The sequence below is a fragment of the Pseudorca crassidens genome, chromosome 19 (genome assembly GCF_039906515.1).
Source record: "Pseudorca crassidens isolate mPseCra1 chromosome 19, mPseCra1.hap1, whole genome shotgun sequence".
Taxonomy (NCBI): Eukaryota; Metazoa; Chordata; class Mammalia; order Artiodactyla; family Delphinidae; genus Pseudorca; species Pseudorca crassidens.
Window position 1 is genome coordinate 20,032,040 of NC_090314.1, and position 15,555 is coordinate 20,047,594.

Sequence of the window (15,555 nt, forward strand, 5' to 3'; positions counted from 1 at the left end):
GGGGGTCCCATGGGACTGTCAAGCCGAAATACCAATTGGTGACACGCCCCCCCTTAACACCATCCCGCATGTCACCAGATCCCACAACATCGTCCTCTCTGGCAGAGGCTGGACAGGTGGCCAGCCTGTGGATGGGCGGACGGGGAGGTGGACAGGCAGTAAGGACGGTACCTGCTCCCGTGGTCCACCCTGGGTCCTGTCAGCCTCCCAGTCAGCAGAGGAAGGTCATCCTCGAGGTATTTCTAAGGTTTCCCCCCAGGTGCCAACGCAAAAGCTCTTGTCACGCGAGAAGATGGCCGTTGGTGGGACCCTGACGGCCACGATCCTCCCTCCTTGGCCAGCCAAGCCCCCCTGCTCCTTGGGCTCCTGCGGTCCCCACTGTGCCGCCATCCCAGCTCCCAGAGACAGTGTTTAAGGGGCCGAGTTTGCTCAGCATTCTTCTGCCCAGGGGAAGGGACGGCTCCAAGGTAAAGGTCAGTACGGGATAGGGGGGATGAGGGCAGGGGGAGTGATGTTTATTCCTTCTTGGTAAAACATGGGCGGGGCTCTCGTGAAATGAGCTTCTCACATCCCACAGTGGACACCCGGGCGATAGAACATATCTCATCCTCTCTCACAGCTAAGCATTTGCTAACCTGAAATCAGTTGTCCCTCCCTGAGGCCCGTCTGCCCAGCTCTTCCATCCCCGCAAACCTCCTTGTTCCTGAGCGTGTTCCTCATTCTTTACCCCAAAACATCTGCAAAAAAAAAAAAAAGATAATGCATAAGAAATAAAACTGATTACTGGAGAGCATTTCAGAAACCCAGAAGGATGAAGAAGGTTTATAGATACCCATACCTAGAGATCATGTCTGCTAATGAAATAGATCCTTCCAGCATTTTTTTTCTCTTTGCATGTATACCCTCACCCACTTAGCAGGATTTGGGGCTTCCAAAAGTGGTGAAGCTCGTAACCCATCTGATCGATGGCCCTGGGCCCTTGGGAGGCAGAAAGTCTCTGATTTTCTTTTTGCCAAGTGGGCCAGGGTGCGCCAAAACTTACCTCCAGCTAGCAAGCTCGTTGGGAGGTATTGGGGCCGCACTCGGTCTCTAAACCGAGACTGGTGAAGTTGCTGGGGAGGATGCTAGAACTGTGGGCTCTGGGACTTGCCTGGCCGGTGCAGTGGTTAGGACTCCATGCTTCCTCTGCGGGAGGGGCACGGGTTCAGTCCCTGGTCAGGGAAATAAGATCCCACAAGCTACTCGGCCAGACAGCAGCAACACAGAAACGTGGGCTGTGCCCTGATTGCGTTCTAAGTGGGCTGCTCTTTGCTTCCTGACTCCCGGCACACGGAAGAATCCCTTAACGTTAAAAAAAATTTCAGGACTTCCCTGGTGGCGCAGTGGTTAAAAATCCGCCTGCCCATGCAGGGGACACGGGTTCGAGCCCTGGTCTGGGAAAATCCCACATGCCGTGGAGCAGCTAAGCCCACGCGCCTAGAGCCCGTGCTCCACAACAAGAGAAGCCACCGCAGTGAGAAGCCCGAGCACCACAACGCAGTAGCCCCCGCTCGCCGCCACTAAAAGCCCACGTGCGGCAACGAAGACCCAACACAGCCCAAGATAAATATATAAATGAACTTATAAAAAAAAAAATTCAGTGCCACCCCGCCCCCCCCCCCCCGCCAGGAGCAATTGGATCTGAATTGCTGGGTGTGGGGAGGGACCCAGGCCTCGGTACCTTTTGTTTTACTTCTGTTCCTCGGGTTATTCTGTTAAGCGGCCAGAGAACTGTCCAGGTCCATACCCACCAGTTAGTGACGGAAGAGATTTCCTCCAGCTCTGCCTTCAGAGCCTGTTGGAGGAGATGGGACCATCTGCAGCTGGCAGACTTTCACTTCCATTATGTTCTCTGCTGCTCAGTCACCTTTTGATCCTCATTTTACAGATGGAGGACCGAGGCTAAGGAGATCAGGACACTTCCTGAAGGACACACGTCTAGGATGCAGCAGAGCTGGGGTGTAGGTCTGCAGCTTCTGACTCCCAAGGCTAGTGCTCTTTCTAAAGTTGCCATTTATAATTAGCATATTTAGTTATAACAAGATACGGTCATCACAGTGTCCTGACTGGGTGGGTGCCCCTGTCCCACTGGGAGGCTGGGTGACCGTCCCTTCGTCTCCCTGATGCTGAGTATGTACATGGCCAGCCTGGACCCACGGCCCGCCCCCATCAGCCTGCCATGCCAATCCCAGCTCTGGGCAGGGCAGGGTTTAGCCCCTTTTGCAGAACACGCAAGAGGTGTGGCTCAGGTCACACAGCTGGTGGGTGGCACAGGCCTAGCGGTCCCAGCTCCTTACCTGGACAGAGGCATCCAGGAAGCAGCACAGCCCGCACGGGGCTTTGCTCGTCGGGGCCCTGCTCCGAGCTGGCGGCCCTCAGGGTCAGGACCCCTGCTGGGGTTGCCTCCCTCATTCCCGCAGAGCTGGACTCCCAGGGCCTGGGCAGGCTGCCAGTGCAGGGAACTAGCGGGCAGGCACACTGTTGGCTCTAGAAAGTGTCGCTGTTCCTGGGCCGGTCCGCAGGGCTGGAGGGCCTGGACATGACAGCAGAGACAGGAGCTGGGAGCTGAGAATGCCCCTCTCCCAGGGCCCAGCAGCTCTGGGCCTGGCCCACGGGCTTCCTTTGGCAGGGAGGGCCTGAGCTCTGTCCACACCACCTTCCCTTGCTGGGCCTGAGCTCTCACCTTGCTCCCCACCAGCTCTTTGCGGCCGAGTACACGCTCTTGGCAATGATGTCCATTTAACCTGCTCTGCAGAAGACAGGACGGTTGGGCAGGCAGACTCGGCCAGCAGCTCGGTGGGAGATGGGGTGAGGGCCCTAGGCTCAGGCTTCTCTGCCCATATTCTTTGGGGAGCTGGCCCTAAGCTACCTTGCTTACCTGGGTCAGAAATAACCTCAGCTCAACTGAAAGCCTAGAGCAATTAGGATGAGGGCAGAGCTTTGAGCTCCTGGAGTTGGTGGGCGTTTGCCCAGGAGCCAGGTCAGGGGCAGCCACTTAGCCGCGGCCTTGGGTAAAGCCCCCTCCCCTCCAAGCCTGTTGCCTTGTTTGTTTAATGGACATAATAGTGCCCTGTAGGAGTATGTCCACTTTCTAGGCATATTCTGAACAGGTAGGATGTCGTGGCTCCCTGTCCCTCCCCTTCCAGGAGGCCACTTCATCAGAGAAGCCGGGGAGGTGTCTGACGTGGAGAACATGCTCATTCCATGCTGGTTGCAGTGCATTGCTCAGGAAGTGAGTGTAGGTCTCCAAGGCGTCGGACAGTGTCTTCTGTCCATGATCTCTACAAAGATGACCTTTTCTTCAGTCCTCTCTCTGGCCCTCCTGCCCTGTTAGGATGGTGGTTCTGGACTGAGAAGCTGTCCTCCTTGCCCCTTTGCCCTGTGTGCCTCTCTGGTCTGGCCCCGCCGAGGCCCAGGGAGCCATCCTTCCCCTCCTTGGGGTTCATCTTACAAGTCCGGATGCCATCAGCTCCAAGGAGTTCCCTCTGGGCCAGAGCTCCTCCCTCCTCCGCCAGCCTCCTTGGGGTGCAGACAGACAGCCTAGCACAGGCCGGAAGGGCTTTCGGTTTGCCTTGGCTGGTGGGGAAGAGATTAGCTGCTCGCTTTCTGTTTTGACTGTTGTATCTAACCAACACAGAGCCTGTGACATCGCAGAAAAGCAGCCTTGGGTCTTGAATGAGTTTGGGGCCTGTCCCTGATGGCCTGGCCTCTGCAGAGATGTCTGGAGGTAGGAATGGGTGATAACACCGCCCCCTGGGTACGGAGAGATGTGATAACCACCTGTCCGCTTTCGCGACCCAAGCAAGGTCCACAGCCCTTTCTTCTTTGTTTCCTTCAGGGGATGACTTCTCCCCACCTCCTGGGATTCACATGGGGCCACTCCCCATCCACTGGCTTTAGAGGCAGGCATGTGTCCCAAGCTGGACACTGAGACTCCGTCTTGGGACGTTTGCAGCAACTATGGGGAAAGAGGCATTCACTTTTCATAGGAGTTGCCACGTTGATGGAACTCCTGCTCTCCACTTGAGGACGGAGCCAAGTGGTAGAGAAAGTATGCTGTCCCCAGACCTCAGTAAGCCCCTGGATCCAGCCATGCCTGAAGCTAACACACCTCTGGACTAACCTGATTATATGAGCCAACGAATGCATTTCTTTTTTTTCTAAAACTATCCTGAGTTGGATTTCTGTCATAGAAAGGGTCCTAATAAAGCTATGTTTTTCTTTGGTCTCACTTAAGAAATCAGCTTTGAGGTATCCACCCACTTTAAGTGTCTAATTCATAAGTTTTTTCAAACGTGTACAGCCTTGTAACTACCACCACAGTCGAGCTGTGGAACATTTCAAGTTCCCTCATTCCCCTTGTGGTCAGTTCTCCTGACCCCAGGCAACCACTGACCTGCCTTTGTCCTAGAGCTTCGTTCAGTCTCCTCTCTGGTCAGGTCCCTGGAGGTCAGATGCTCATGTTGTGGGTCAGTGTGGGTCATTTCCCTTGGGACTCAGAGTCACCCCTGGGTCCAAATGCGCTGAAGCCAGAGGCACCTCTGGGTCCCACAGTTCTGTGGTCCAGTACATCCTTTGCTTCATTTGAGCCAGCTTGCCACAGAAGGAGTCCCGGCTAATACAGCTCAGCCAGGACCGCACCCTTCCGTGAAGCTCCCCTCAAGGACTGCCCCCCACCCCAGGCAAATTCAACCATCAGTCCAGCTCACCTCCTGGGGGCCAGACACTAGTAAGTGCTTTACATGCATTACCCTAGGGGAGGTACTGTTATCCCCATTTTACTGGCATGTGGGTCTTGTGTGCCTCTACAGCTCCTCTGTCCACCAGACTCCTGGCTGCTTGCTCTGCCTCAGCTATGGCTGTCTCACAAGTGAAACTGACCCCTCCCAGACCACATCCCAGGGTAAGGGGGCTGGAGGATGCGAGCCATGCACTGGGAGGGAGGGATGAACTTGGAGCGGTAGTGTAAGCAGCTTTGGGCAGGAAAGAGCTCTCTGCAGGAGGCCCTTTTGTCTTGCCAGTAACCTAGCACACCTTTCAGATCTTTTTTTTTTAACATCTTTATTGGAGTATAATTGCTTTATAATGGTGTGTTAGTTTCTGCTTTATAACAAAGTGAATCAGTTACACATATATACATATGTTCCCATATCTCTTTCCTCTTATGTCTCCCACCCTCCCTATCCCACCCACCCCGCTAGGTGGTCACAAAGCACCGAGCTGATCTCCCTGTGCTATGCGGCTGCTTCCCACTAGCTATCTATTTTACGTTTGGTAGTGTATATATGTCCATGCCACTCTCTCACTTTGTCCCAGCTTACCCTTCCCCCTCCCCGTATCCTCAAGTCCATGCTCTAGTAGGTCTGTGTCTTTATTCCCGTCTTACCCCTACGTTCTTCATGACTTTTTTTTTTCTTAGGTTCCATTATATATGTGTTAGCATACGATACTTGTTTTTCTCTTTCTGACTTAACTTCACTCTGTATGACTGACAGACTCTAGGCTTTGATCACACAAAACCTTGCCTAACTTTCTGGTTCTTCCTGTAGATCAAAGAAGTAGAAATGAAGGATAAGTAATTAATAGATGACCAGATCTCTTTCCCAGCTTCCCCTGCAGTAATCCCACGAGCAAACTGTGTGAACAAGATAGCGTCTAAAGAAAAATCACGAGAAGTCGACAAGCCTGCACACCGTGCGGGATGGTGACGACTCTGACCCCCATCTCAATGATGAACTGAGATTACTTCCCTGTTTCCCCTTAAAAACTTTTATGGCCGAGCAGAGTCTTTGGGGGGACACTGGTCCCCCATCTCCCCAGATTGCCGGCATTCTGATTAAAAGCAACTTTCCTTTCTATCAACAACTGCTTCTCGGGTGTTGATTTCTCAGCAGCAAGCAGCCAGACCTGAGTTCGGTAACAGTAGGAGATGAGATGAGGATAAATTCCTTCATCCTCTGTCCCTTGGACCACTTGAGGCACATTTCCCACCTGTGGTTTGTTGTACAGCAGTGTGGTTATACATCCCCTTGCATTGCTTCCCATTCTTCCCGACCTCCTTTTCTCTTTTCCCTCACTTTTGCCACTGGAATTCCACTTCCAAGTTCAAGTATCAGCACTTAATCCCTCGGCGAGGGCCGCGCTTTCTAGAGAACTCTGTAGCCTGGCTCCTGGGACTGCACTTCACGGCCTCAGTGAATGTTGAACAAGAGAATAGATGCACGACATGTCACGGCCATGGGGTTGGGGACTGGATGGGGGGCAAGCATGGTGCCACATTCATCACAGATTATTCTCCTTTCTCTCTCCCCCTCCATTCACTAGGTGTAATCAGCCAGATCGTCTCTGACTCCATGCTGTTATGTCAGAGGCTGTGGCCTCCCCCGGTAACCTCTGTCTGGTACAAAAGAATCCACACTCCTTACCCTCCACTTGCTAGGTGTGTGAGGCTGGCAAGGTCCTCAACCTGTCTGAGCTAGCTTCCCCATCTGTACAATGGGGATAAGAATGGTCTCACTACCTGGGACTGTTGGGATGCCTAACCGACCCTTGCTTTGTGCCTGCTGCAAAGTCAGGGAAGGGCATCATTGAGGCTGCCTGTCCTGCTCTCTTTCGGGAAGCACCCACCCGTCCTCCATTCTCAGTCCCTACGGGGCAAATTGAGGCTGTCCCCCATCCCGCCCCATTCCCACACCTGCCACCAGACCCAGGCCAACCAGCACATCTCAGTATTGACCACAAATATTGGCTCAGACCTGGGCATAACACCTAAGTCAAACCGGTCCCTGCAACAGTGCCCTGAAATGTCTGGAATAAGGAAAGAGATGCTTGCTGTTTGCTGAGATCCTTAGCCTGGAGCTATTTTTACTATTGAGGCTATTTTTACTATTTGGACATTTGAGAAGGAAGTTAGTGCAGTGACGGCGGAAGAAAGCAAAGCCGAGAGGTGGAGCAGGACACAGACACCTGGTGTCGCCCTTGGAGTTCTGGGATCCACCGTGCCGGCAGCTAGGTAACCCCTGGTATTTTTAGAAATTAATACATATACAAAAAGTTTCCTTCTTGGTTGCGTAAGCCAGTTCAAGTTGTGAAAACTGAAATGGTCTTGACTGATAACCATAGGTTCTTTATAAACGATCGCTGCTGTTATTGCAACTAATATTATTACAAACACACTCCCAGGAGGAAGCAGTCTTGGGGATGCATAGGCCACGTTCCCCCAGGGGCCACTGCTGCTCTCCATACGTTATACTACCCTAGATATCAGCTCCCCAGGGCGGGGGATTCATGTTCGCTGCTGATATACCCCAGGTGCCTGGTGTCTGCACAGGGTAGGTGATTAATAGACATCCACTAAGTGAAAAAATGAAGTTGGTCCATTGCCACCTGGCTCCCAGGCCCAGGTTCACGTTTTGCCCTCTCTGCTTGTCCTTGGCTGACATCTGAACCCACTGGGGTGTCTGCCAGGAGTCTGTCTTGCAAACTGATCTCTTGTTTTCACAGTGTCCTTTCTAGGGCCTCATTCATCCCTTTCTTCATTCATATATACAGTTTAAAATACCTTTATTCGAAGTGTACATTATGGACCACTGTCTTAAACCAGTCACAAAAATTAACTCAAAGTGAATTGAACACTTAAATGTAAGACTGGAAACCATAAAACTCTTAGAAGAAAACATAGGAAAAAAGCTCCTTGACGTGGGTCTCGGCAGTTATGTTTTTGGATATGACACCTAAAGCACAAGCAACAAAATAAACAGCTGGGACGACATCTAACTAAAAAGCTTCTCACAGCAAAAGATCAATAAAGTGAAACCTATGAAATGGGAAAAATATTTGCAAACCATATATCTGATAAGGGTTTAATATCCAAAATATATAAAGAGCTCCTACAACTCAATAGCAAAATAGTAATGATGATGATGGTGATGATGATAATACAGTTCAAAAACAGGCAAAGGACCTGAATAAACATTTTTCAAAGAAGATAGATGAGTGGCCAACAGGTACATGAAATGATGTTCAAAATCACTAATCATTAGGGAAATGAAAATCAAAACCACAATGTCACCTCACACCTGTTAGAATGACTATCATCCAAAGACAAGAGAGAACAAATGCTGGCAAGGATGTGGAGAAAGGGAACCCCTGTGCACTGTTGGTGAGAATGCAAATTGGTGCAGCTATCATGGAAAACTGTGGAGATTCCTCAAAAAAATTAAAGACAGAGCTACCATATGATCCAGCAATTCCACTTCTGGGAATATATCTGAAGGAAATGAAAACACTATGTCAAAGAGATACCTGTACACCCATGTTCAGAGCAGCATTATTTACAACAGCCAAGACATGCAAACAACCTAAGCGTCCATTGACAGACGAACGAATAAAGATGTTGTGGTATACACACACACACACACACACACACACACACGCACACGCACACGCACACATGCATGCATGCAATGGAATAGTATTCAGCCATAAAGAGGGAAATCCTGCCATTTTGACAACATGAGTAGACCTTGAGGGCAATATGCTAGGTGAAATAGGTCAGGCAGAAAGACAAATACTATATGATATCACTTATATGTGCAATCTAAAACAAAATAAAAATAAACAAAAAGCCAAACTCAGAGAAAAAAAAGATGAGATTTGTTACCAGAGGTGGGGGTAGGGGGTGGGTGGGAGCTGAGGGGAGGAGGAACTGGATGAAGCCAGTCCAAAGTACAAACTTCCAATTATAAGACAAATAAGAACTAGGGATGTAATATACAACATGATGGCTATAGCTAACACTGCTGTATGGTATATTTGAAAGTTGTTAAGAGAGCAGATCCTTAACACAATATTGTAAATCAACTGTACTTCAACTTTAAAAATAATAATAAAAGATTAGATCCTAAGAGTCACAAGGAAGAAAAACATGGTTATTTTTTTCTTTTTATTGTACCTATGTAAGATGACAGAGGGACTTCCCTGGCGGTCCAATTGTTAGGACTCTGTGTTTCCACTGCAGGGGGCACGGGTTCGATCCCTGGTCAGGGAACTAAGGTCTCGCATGTCGAGGGAACCAGGGAAAGATGCAAAATGAACAATGCTTTGCCGGCCTTCGGGGAGCTTCTACTGGGGTTGTATGTTGGCAATTTGGTACATTTAAGTTATTTTAGGCATTTGGATAATCTTCTGGTATTCTTCTGCAGACCAGATAATAAAACCACGCTAAAGAGTGGATTTTGGTTTTAAGCTAAGTTGGAACTAACCCGATTAGCTATCTTCAAAGAAAAGTCGACAACTTCCCTACCCTCTCCTCTGCCAGTTCACACCCCACCTCCGTAAACTCTTAAGTTTTTTACATTGTTCCTGTTATTGACATTCACATCCTCTTCTGCTCCACAATCAAGCCTTTACTGCTTTGTCCACAGGTTGACTCAAAAGAGTAAAAGCCTTGGAATAGCATTTACAGGACTGTAATTGTTAAATATCCATTTACTGTAAACACCTCCTTTTAACTGCAGCTAGTTGCATTGGCGTTTGGGTTTGGTCACATTTTATTGAATTGGATGAGATGTACCTTCCGGCCGCTGGGACAAAGCTTCCTCTCTGCCAGTTTCAGGGCCTGTGTTCAGAAGGGCCCTGTGCTTGGTTTGATGCTTTCCTGTTGTTGTTTTGAAATTCTAAATAATTTTTGAACAAAAGGTCCCACAATTATGTGGTTAGTCCTGAGCTCACGGCTGTGCTGCTAGAGGCCTGAGCGATCTGAGAAGCACTCTCGTTGGGCACCTTCCCTTGGGAGGAAAGGCGGGGTACTTAGGCAGGTCTTGAAGTAGCCACAAAAAATTAAAGCGATAGGCCATGGACCTGAGTGATGGGTTGTGAATGTGCCGAAGTGGGGATGTCAGGCTGGCCTGCTGCTTCTTACACAGGGGCTGAAAAGTTGGTGAGCCTTGGGCTGCATGAGGGAGGAGGGATTATCCTGTTGAGAGCATCAGGGCTGAACGATCTGCCCAAGGTCCCACTGCTTATAAATGGCAGGTCCTGGATTCAAGTCCAGGTCACTGATTCCCAGACCCAAACCTTCTCTGCTCCACCACCCTGCCTCCAGACCAGTGCCACACATGATGCAGCAGACCTGGGTTTGAATTCTAGTCCTGCTACCAATTTGCTGTGTGTCCTTTCAGGAGGGATTTGCCCTCTCTGAACCACTTACCCCAGAGTCTGAGGGAGTGGATAAACTTTAGAAGTCCCTTTCAAACAGAATCACTATGTAACTAATTAATAGAAAAGAGTCTCTTCCATAGACAGATTCCAGCTAATAAAAGCAGAAGGAATAAAATATAATATCATTTTGCAGTCCCTAACAAATTAATTGTTTGAATGGCAGCTAACATCACAAAAGAGAATCTGACACCATGGACCTCCTGATAGAAGATTTCAACACCACCTAATGAGGTATTCTTGGCAGAAAAAGAATAAAGAAACCAAACTTGGCAACTAAACCTGTGCGCCACAACTACTGAGCCTGCGCTCTAGAGCCCGCGAGCCACAACTACTGAGCCCACGTGCCACAACTACTGAAGCCCGTGCGCCTAGAGCCCGTGCTCTGCAACAAGAGAAGCCACTGCAATGAGAAGCCCGCGCACCACAACGAAGAGTAGCCCCGGCTCGCCACAACTAGAGAAAGCCCGTGTGCAGCAACAAAGACCCAAAGCAGCCAAAAATAAATAAATAAATAAATTAAAAACAAAAAAGGAAACCAAGCTTGAATCTGATCAAACCTCTGCTTCTAACAATTTACAGGACAAAGGATAGAGGAACACATCTGACTGCACCGAAGAGCAGCAGTCAGCAATGTCCAGATGGAGTGAAATGCAACAAGATAGACAACTAGTTTCTTCCAATCAATACAACAAAACATGAGGCCCAAAGAGACTCAAAAGACATACTGACCAATTGTAATGTAGAAACTTTATTTGGATCAAAATTTAAGCAATCTGTAAAAAGATAATTATGTCAAAACTGAAAATGTGAACACTGATAATATTAGGAATTATTATTAATTTTGGGGGTGTGATCATGGTGTTATGATTATGGTTTAGTTTATTTGTAAGGAAGGGTCATTTTTGATATACACACTGATGTGTTTATGGATGAGTTGATGTCATGCCTGGGATCTGCTTCAAAGTGATGCAGGAAGAGGGATGTGGATGGGGGAGGCGGGTCTGGATGAGGTAAGATGGGCCATGGGTTGATGACTGTCACAGCTGAGTGATTTATTGTCTCTGGTTTTGTGTATACTTTTCAGTTTTTAAAAAGTCCCTCCAGCCTATGGGAAGGGTCAGGGGTGGCTGGGCTGAGGGTGGGGGAGCGGGGAAGGATGGCCATGCCTTCTCGGAGCAGGGCTGGGGGCTAACGAAGGGGACACCAGGTCCTGCCTCTCCCTGCCTGCCTCCCATGGCCAGGCTGAACCCTGGAATGTTGCAGTCACTTGTGCCCAGGCTCAGACCTAAAGGGTAGGTTTCTTGGTGTTTAGATAAGCTCACGGAGTCAGACACTCTACTTGTAGAACCCTGGCCCCAGCCCGCAAGCCCAGCTCTGTTCTCCCCGGGGGATACTAGTTTCATATTCCAGGCACATCCTCAGGCATATCGGGCCATCCGTCCACCGGCACAGGCAGAAGGTGCAGCAGCTGGTGGGAGGTGGGGGTCATTCCCCGACGTACATCCTATGACATCCCTGGTGCCAGGAGTGTGGCCGGGCCAGGACCTGAGGACCTGGAGGGTTAGAGGGCCACTCTCAGGCCCACCACCCGGGAGTGGTCCCCCAAGGAATTTGGTGCTGACCATCTTAGTGCCCAATGTACTGCATGACCTCGACAAGACGCTTTCCCTCTCTTGGCCTTGGGTTCCCCATCAAAAAAGAGGCTGCTCCGTGTTTCTCAGTGGGCTGCTATCGACCTTTGGGATGGACAATTCTTCCTAGTTTGCATTCCCGGGCCCGGCCATTAAATGCCCACAGCAGTCCCTGTTGCCGTGGCAACCAGAAAACGCCCCGCACATTTCCAGCCATTCCTGGGTTGCAAACTACTGTGGGTCTCTAAGGACCTCGCCAAGCCCATAGTTCTGTGTTTCTGGAGAATTCAGGACAAACTGAGGAAGGGAGGGGCAGAGACTTAATGTGATTTGTAGTCTTACAGAGGGATGATACTTGGGTCTTGAAATACAACTAGGAGTTTGCAAATTGAGCAAGTGACGGGGGCTGGGAAGCGGGGGAGCCGAGAACATTCTAGGTGGCAGGATCAGCCCGTGCACGGCACAGAGGGATGAAGGAGCATGGAGTGTTTGGCGAAGGGCAGGAGTTGCCTGTGGCCCCTGGAAAACCATGCAATGGAGATAGCACATCAACTTGTGGACAACAGGGAACCAGCAAGGATTTTCAAATGGGGGCAGAAGGACATTTTCCCCCCCGGCCCCTCTGGAAGCAGAAATCACTGGATGCCTGTGTATGAATCAGAAGAATGTCTCACTCTTCCTAGGAAGAACTCATGGGTCCAAACTGCAGAGGTTGCAATTCCCCAGCTGGGATTTTTTCCCCGGGGGTCAGCCGGGTGAAAGAGAGACTTGTGGGTGGTTTTTTTTGTTTTTTTCTTGTTTTTTTTTGGCCGCGCTGCGTGGCATGTGAGATCTTAGTTCCCCGACCAGGGATCGAACCCATGCCCCCTGCACTGGGAGCGTGGAGTCCTAACCACTGGACCACCAGGGAAGTCCCGAAAGAGAGATGTGGAGGTGACAGTGGATGAGGGGCTGCTCAAGCTTCCCTAGTTATTGAAGAGGCCCGTGGAGGGGAGCAAGTGTGTGTGTGTGTGTGTGTGTGTGTGTGTGAATGCACGTGCAAGTGAGTCTGCGGAGGACAGTATGTGTATGAGTGTGAGTGGGTAGACAAGCGTTCATGTGACAAGTGTGTGGCGGGTGCAGAGTGGTGAGTGAACACTGCCCTGCCTTGTCCTCACGCAGCGTGTAACCTAGTGGATCTAGGGGAGGAGAGAGAAATAGACAAGAAAGCAAAACCACATTCCAGAAATCAGATTGTGACCCGGGGCCCTCCATCCTGCCCTAGCCACAGGGTGGACGCAGGACCCCAGGGCAGCCGGTCAGAGCCTCCTCCCCTCTGACTCTTGGGCAGAGTGACAAAGAGGGCGGGAGCCCCCCGCCATCTTCGGGCCCACATCCCTGACCCCAGTCCGCGCCTGCCCTTCTGGCCACTTGCCGTCCGGAGCTCTCTCGGTTCTTACCCCTGCCCAGGCCTGTTTGCCAGCCTTCCCATCGATTTTTGGATGTGCCTCTCTGTGTGGGTTTCGTTCTGGCTTTGAAACGAGCAAAGCCAGAGCAAGAGCGCTGTGAGCACAGACGAGGCTCTCAGGGAATCCCCCGGCCCGTGACCCTCGCGGACGAGGATGCAGAGGCTGCTGGGCTTCCCAAAGCTGGTACCCCCCTCCCTGGCACACGCCGTGCACACGCTCCCCGGTGAGCCAGCCAGTGTGCCGAGCCCCAGGCGGCCTCACCGGGAGGAAATGCCAGCCGAGATTCTCTAAGCCTCTCTCAGCCTCCCCAGGGACCCTCCGCTGCCCAGTGCTTCCTCTGGGGCCGTGTCAGTGCGGTACGGGCCTGGTCCGCCCCGGGCGGGCCTCCAGTGGGGACCTGTGACTCAGGGCTCAGTCAGGCAGAGGCAGGATGTCGGCCCATTCACTGGGCCATGAGGAATCTCACTCTTCTATTTATAGGCAGCGCAACTGCTGGCCTAGCCTGGGGGGAGGAAGTGGCCATGGCTGGCAAGTCAGGGGAATGGGAACAGTGATTCTAGAACCAGGATGAAACCAGACCTCACCACCCCCGCCCCCTGCCTCGGGGGTTTCCAAACGAGGAGTCAACTGGACTAGCTCTTCCACCCCAGAATGGTCCAGGCTGGGATGGGCCAGGAAATGAGCCCAAGGGTCCGCATGACCCACTAGCCAAGTGACAGGAGGCGGTGGACACGGGGTGGCTGGGCCTGGAAGGGTGGGCAGGGTGGGAAGAGGCCAGGGGAAGGGAGTACCCAGAGGCCAGGCATCCTGAAGTTTGGCCTCAGAGAACTCATCCTAATCTTCCCATATTGGAGTCCCAACTTGCTTCATCGGTCAAAGACCCCTGCCCGCCCTTAGCTACCATCTTGCCCTGTGGCCAGGATGGCTCCTTATTCCTAGGAAGCTAAGATTTGATCCCCTACTACGAGCTGAGCCCTGTCGCCTATATTCCCTCGTTCAGTCTCACAAAGCCTTGTAACATAGGTATTCATAAGCCCATTTAACAGAAGTCAAAACTGAGGTTCAGGGTAGTTAGGGTACTTGCCTGGCTTTAAGCGTGTGCACAAATGTGTACTACGTGTACAAAATGTGCAAAAGGGAAGCTACAGTGCCCTGTCAGAGGGTGCTGTGAGGAGTGGACGAGCTCACATTGGCTGTTATTTGTCACCATCTCTATTTTATTATTTTTTAATTAATTAATTTTTTGGCTGCATTGGGTCTTTGTTGCTGTGCGCGGGCTTTCTCTAGTTGCGGCGAGCGGGGGCTACTCTTGGTTGGGGTGCGCAGACTTCTCATTGCTGTGGCTTCTCTTGTTACGGAGCACGGACTCTAGGCTTCAGTAGTTATGGCACACGAGCTCAGTAGTTGTGGCTCTTGGGCTCTAGGGCGCAGACTCAGTAGTTGTGGCCCACAGGCTTAGGTGCTCCGCGGCATGTGGGATCTTCCCGGAGCAGGGATCAAACCTGTGTCCCCTGCACTGCCAGCGCCACCAGGGAAGCCCTCGCCATCTCTTTGTGGAGCACCATCTACGGGGTTTATTTACTTTGTCCTCCGCTGAGCTTGCATCTCTGATCACGTCCTCTGGCGGGAACCAATTTCCGGAACAGGAGACCCTTCCAACTGAGCCTACTGGGGCTGCTTCAGAGGAAACCAGCCAAGGGCCGCAGTGGCTACAGCAAATCTGCTCTCACCCTCAGAGAACGAGCGAGGAGCCGTCATGCCTTCCTTTGTATCCCACGGGGCCTCCCCCATCCTTGGTTCCTTCCCGAGGCCCAGATCTGGCCACTCTCTGGGGCTGCTGTGACCGCCTGCTGGCCATCCTCACTGGCCCAATGCGCACTGCACCCCGAGGATGCTTGAAGCAGCCGTGAGGGCTTCGTTGAAGGGCTTAGGCCCTTGTCCCAAAGCCAGGCCGGGATGGAGGGAGGGGCCAGGTAGAGGGGATCAGGGTCAGCAGGAGGTGGATTCTCACTGCCTTGACGCCAGAGGCAAGAAGGGCCCTTCCTGGCCCTGAATGCCTCATCTACCTCCCCAGCCAAAGTTCTCACCCTTCCTTTCACCCCACACACATCTCCTCCTAAGGTGATCAGCAAACCTCAGGGCCTTTTCTGTGTCTTGCAAACTTTGCAGCCTCTGACAGTCTCTGAATGTCGCTGACTTTTTTCTCCCAAGCAGGA

At 51.3% G+C, this 15,555-nt stretch overlaps 1 long non-coding RNA gene across 1 annotated transcript; it reads left to right on the plus strand.

Moving 5' to 3' along the window:
- Positions 1 to 2,563: 2,563 nt before the first annotated feature.
- On the plus strand, positions 2,564 to 8,110 carry LOC137212273 (uncharacterized). Its single transcript, XR_010937423.1, has 2 exons — positions 2,564 to 3,766; positions 3,878 to 8,110. It is a non-coding gene; the product is annotated as an uncharacterized lncRNA (long non-coding RNA).
- Positions 8,111 to 15,555: the final 7,445 nt, after the last annotated feature.